Source organism: Dipodomys merriami, unplaced genomic scaffold (assembly GCF_024711535.1).
Source record: "Dipodomys merriami isolate MVZ:Mamm:240054 unplaced genomic scaffold, mDipMer1.0.p SCAF_731, whole genome shotgun sequence".
Classification (NCBI taxonomy): domain Eukaryota; kingdom Metazoa; phylum Chordata; class Mammalia; order Rodentia; family Heteromyidae; genus Dipodomys; species Dipodomys merriami.
The window spans coordinates 216301-220998 of record NW_027206326.1 but is presented as its reverse complement, the minus strand read 5'-3'; the positions used below and the strand labels follow the sequence as shown (position 1 = coordinate 220998).

The window sequence follows — 4698 nt, the reverse complement described above, 5'->3', positions numbered from 1 at the left end:
TCCATGTCTATTTTCTATTGTGACTTATCCATTTAGGAGCTTAAACTAAGGATCTATGCACTGTCCTTGAGTTTTATGTTGGAGCAAAAGGCTAATAAACACCATATATGACTAAGCTTATATTAAAATGAAATGGTAAATTAATATATATGATAAACTGATAAGAGAACCTACTAATGCTCATGTGTGTGTGTGTGTGTGTGTGTGTGTGTGTTTGTGTGTGTGTGTGTGTGTGTTTTATAAGAGCACATTATTAATACTCTATTTGCTATAAACTTTAGAAAATTATCTAGGATATTATTTTTAGGGTAGTAAGTTCTATAGTATCGATGACATAAGCTTTCACCTTCCAGGATTTATTACTATGAATCAATCTTGAACCTTATCTGTTCTTGTTTGTTGAACCATGAGCTTTAAAAGCAAATTCTCCTATATCTGAATTTCCAACAGGGAAGTAGCAGTCTAACCCTACATTCATATCATTGAATCTCAAGTTAGCAGCTTTTGCCCATCAATAAGATAATTACAGAAGGGATGAACACACAACAATTAAATATATAGGGTGAAAGGGAAACAAAAAAGTAAGCATTTTTAACTCCATATGATAATGCCACAGGGGATCAAAGAACTACAATTAATTATCCAAAAAAGAGCCAACACACCTGCAAAGCATCCTGTTATATTGTTACAAGTGGTGGCTCTTGTTAACCTCTCAGTATGCCTAATATATAAATTAAGGTTTGCCATAGTTATGGTTTGTGTTTATTTTTTTGGTTTTTTTTTGGGGGGGTCCGGTAATGGGGCCTGAACTGTGGGCCTGGACGCTGTCCCTTGGCTCTTCAGCTCAAGGCTAGTGCTCTATCACTTGAGCCACAGCGCCACTTCCGGCTGTTTCTTTTTTCTTATGTGTTGCTGAGGAATCAAACCCAGGGTCTCAGGCATGCAAGGCAAGCGCTCTACCACTGAGCCACCTTCCCAGCCCTGCTATAGTTATTATTATGAATCTCTCTGCTCATTTTTACCCCCCAAAAGGATGACTTATTTCTTCTATTTAAAGACAGGCCTTCATCTTTAGTGTTCAACCATTTAGTCTCTTCTCCATTATTACCAGCTCTTTGTCTGAGTATACATTTTTCCCCCTTGTTTAGGAATTGGTACCGAAAGTTAAAGAATCCAATCTAATAGAAAGTGTAAAGACCCCTATGCTCTAGGAGAGAGGTGTTTGTTTTTTTCCTCCCAGGATGGATAATAGGACCTATTAATAGAAAGGCTGCTCTAGAACTTTGTGTCACTGAAACTAGTACTGTATTTTTGTACTAGCTTTTCCTGAGGCTTTAACTTAGGGCATGAGCCTTGTTCTTGTGGGAATTTTTTTCTTGTACCATGTGAACACAACTCCACTTTGGTGGTTATTTGGAGATAAGAGTCACTTGGATTTATCTGTTTTTCCTGGCTATGTATTGCCATCCTCAGAACTCAGCCTGCTGATTAGCAAGGATTACTGGTAAAACAACAGTGCCCACTGCATTCAATGTTGCTTTTTGTTGTTATTCTGGATTCCAACTGCTTTCAGGGTGAAAAGCCATCACTGGGGACTCAATTTTGCATGGGTTTATTTTTATAACAATTTTAAAATATTTATTTGCTCTCTTGTTGCATTGTTGCTACTTTATCTTATCTTCATTTAATACTGGTTTTTACATTTTATAGTTACCACCATATTTCATGAAAAAATTTAAATTAGTACAGTATTAGTGGTTTGCTTCATTTGAGAAAGGTTCTCTGCCATAGAGTTCCCAACACATAGAGAGTCTCTTCACTTAAGACACCGGGATACCACTGGAATAAAGGGGCCTGACAGGAAATCATAGAGAATCATTGGGGTATCTCCAGATAAGGGAACACTTAGCCACATTCCAAAAACTCAGACTGCCATGCTCAAGATCAAGAAACAAACCAACCCGGCCCAGAGGCTTCTCTACATATTGAGACAGCAATGGGAAGGTGGTAAAAAGGGTGTAAAGTGTGTTCTCTTTCACAAACAAAAGGAGGAAAACGTCCTCAGATTCACTGAGGTTGCTCCCTATGACAGAATCAGTAACAACTCCCAAGGGCCAGGTCGAAGACTCATCCACACTAACTTCCCAGTAATGTTTCCCAGAGCTGAAGACTTGGCATCCAAAAGCAGTGAAGTGGAGGGAGTCTTTAGAATTCAAAACCGCATATTGATGGTCATGTCTAACACTGCTCCCAGGACCTTGATTCCCCATAGTTTCATTGAAGGCAATCTCCACCCGGTACTGATTGAGCTTCTTTTTCATTCCAGGCATGGGAGGGGCACTGAGCTGTGGCCTCAGAGGAAGTGGCATGAAGACCAACACTGACACACAGCTTTCTAGGGTCAACTCTACACCCTGAAGCAGTTCCACATCTGGCTTCTGGTATGTTTCGATCAGCTCCTGAAACATATTCCTGAGCTGATGCTTCTTCTGAAGCATTTAGGTTTCCCTTTCTCTGAGTTGCTGTAACATGGCTCTTCCTTCATTGATCAGTAGCTGGGAATGATATCTTTCCTCCTCCTGGACAAAAAGCTGCAGCATTCTAAAAACATCCTTAGTCATGTCTCGGTAGAGGTTCACATAATAAATCCATTGGTTGGTGAGTCTCTTCTTCTCCTGTAAATTGTGCTGGTTTTCTTGAGTCTTTTCCCATACAGCATGCATCTGCTTTGAAATCATCTTCCTCTGCACATCAGCAGCCCTTTCTATAGAATGGTGTTTGTGAGCCCTGTGCTCCTGAGACATGGAGCAGCTCCTACAGAGCAGGGCCCTGTCTACCTCACAGAACATCTGCTTGGTCTCCCTGTGTGTCCCACACATGTATTCCTCAGAGCTCAGGAACTGCCTGAGTCTGGCTCTTCTGGCAATGGCCACCAGGCTCCTCAGAACCACGTTGGTTTTCAGGTTTGTCTGCTGGCAGGGTCCCTTGCATCCTGGGCACCTGGCTGGAGTCTCTTCCCAGCAAAGGAAGAGACAAGGTCGACAAAAACTGTGCCCGCACTCTAGGGTGACTGGCTCTATGAAAGTATTCATACAGATGCCACAGCTCAGTTCCTTCTGGAAGGCCTGGACAATGTCAGGATCCATCATTCCTAGAATCTAATGAGGTGCTGGTGACTCACCCCTAAAAGCCTAGCTACCCAATAGATTGGGATATGAGGATCAAGCTTTGAAGCAGGCCTGGGCACCAAAGTCCCCCTGACACAGACTCTTATCTCCTATTTACCACTCCAAAATCACAAGTGGGCTGTGATTCAAGTGGTAAAGCACTAAACTTGTCCACAAAGTGACCTAGGGATAATGCCCAGTCTTGAGCACAAAGAGGCCCAGCAACACTGCCCTACCACTGGGTTCAATCCCCACAACCGACAAAACACCACCACCAACAACAACACCAAACCAAGGAAAGAAGAATTAAAAGAGGAGTAGATTCTCCCACTCTGATCCTCACCTGGAGTATCCAAGCTCCAAACAGCCTCCTCCTCCTGAGGGATCTTCAGCAATGCCTGAGTCTCAGACTTCCACTCTATTTATACTGAAAGAGGGTGGGCCCAGGAAAGGAAGTGTCTCTGATTGGTTGTTTAGGGAAGCTGATTTACATATCAATAGAAGTTGGAATTTACATCCTGACAACCCCACCTTTTACTTCCTCTTTCAAGGACTTGCAATTTGGTTAGGTGATTTGGGTTAGGTGCAACTTAGGTTTGTCCAGGGTTGGAAAAGTTTATTGTGTTTGTTTTATTTTGTTTTGTTTTGTTTTTTACTTCTGTGTATGCTTTATTTTTGGACTATGAGTTTATTACTTTTCCACCGGACTGTAGGACACATTCGTGGCATCATCCATTGTATCTTGTGGGTCTTCATTAATTTGTAATTTGTCAGGCCTGATGCTGGGTTGGTACTTTACCACTTAAGCCATGTCCTCTTCTGTTTGCTTTTGCTTTTGGAATAGAAAATTGAGTTTATGCTTAGGTTCCCTGGACTGAGATCTTCTGATTCACACTTTGCACAAAGCTGAGAGGACAAGAATTATCTCTTGCTTGAGTTGTGATCAGGGTTAAGTCTGCCCACAGAGCAGCCCCTCCCAGCTTTCCCATCACCTGCTTTAATCAGACCAGTAATCACCTGACTGTCGATGATCACCTGACTGTGAGTCAACAAACATCCTAGGCTCCTAGGTCACTTCCTCCCAAGTCCATTTTCCATACAAATTCATCCTTCCGATGTTGTTGTTCTTGTTGTTTGTCTGTCAGTGCTGGACTTGAACTCAGGGTAGAAGATCTGTCCCTGAGCTCTTCTTCCACTCTATTTCTCTTATCTTTATTTTAAATATCATTTATGCCTTTTTATTATAAAATGATGTGGTATTCTGATATATAATTTAATAACTCCATGCCATTTTTGAGAATGATCTAAAAATTATCATAGACATAAACATATATATATTATATACATTGGATTTCAAGAACACATTATTAATATTCAATTTGCAATAAGTTTTATCCTATCAGAATATTCTCTTTAGGGTTACAGGTTCTGTAGTATCCTTGGCATAACCTTTCCCATTTGTGGTTTTGTTACTATAATCAATCTTGTACCTTTCTTGGTGTTGATCCATTAGCTTTGAAAGCATAATCCC

The 4698-nt window shown here is 41.1% G+C and overlaps 1 pseudogene; it reads right to left on the bottom strand.

Moving 5' to 3' along the window:
• Window positions 1–1865: 1865 nt before the first annotated feature.
• On the bottom strand, window positions 1866–3146 carry LOC138818315 (tripartite motif-containing protein 43 pseudogene; annotated as a pseudogene).
• Window positions 3147–4698: the final 1552 nt, after the last annotated feature.